Here is a 442-nt window from a genome sequence, read left to right on the forward strand (position 1 = left end):
GAGAAATTTTTTTAAAAAAAAAACAACAAAAGAAAAAAAAAAAAAAAAAAAAAAAAAAGTATAAATATTAGTTTCCATTTTAAATTTTAGCAATGTGCTATATTTTTTCAGTTTTATTAATTTAAACGTTTTCAGCTAGATGCCATGGCAATATTTCATTTAAATATTTAATTTAAGATTCATAATTTCATTTATGTTTTAACTCAATAGGTTTTCTTCAATTAATGAGAATAGTTTTAGGTAACAGCAACAACATTGTAATAGACAAAATACCATTAACCCCAAAAATATAAATATATTAGTATATTTTCCATTTTAATTAAAAAGTAATTGTTATAAATAACTTTAATCCGTTTTTTTAAAAATTATATATATATATATATATATATATATATATATATATATATATATATATATATATATATATATATATATATATATA

General features: G+C 15.2%; 1 protein-coding gene across 1 annotated transcript in view; it reads right to left on the reverse strand.

Annotated features, from left to right (window-relative positions):
• Positions 1–442, reverse strand: part of lrp13 (low-density lipoprotein receptor related-protein 13) — a 15,979-nt gene that overhangs the window by 11,292 nt on the left and 4,245 nt on the right. The window lies entirely within an intron of this gene.

The sequence above is a fragment of the Sinocyclocheilus grahami genome, unplaced genomic scaffold, assembly GCF_001515645.1.
Source record: "Sinocyclocheilus grahami isolate Dianchi unplaced genomic scaffold, SAMN03320097.WGS_v1.1 scaffold186.1, whole genome shotgun sequence".
Taxonomy (NCBI): Eukaryota; Metazoa; Chordata; class Actinopteri; order Cypriniformes; family Cyprinidae; genus Sinocyclocheilus; species Sinocyclocheilus grahami.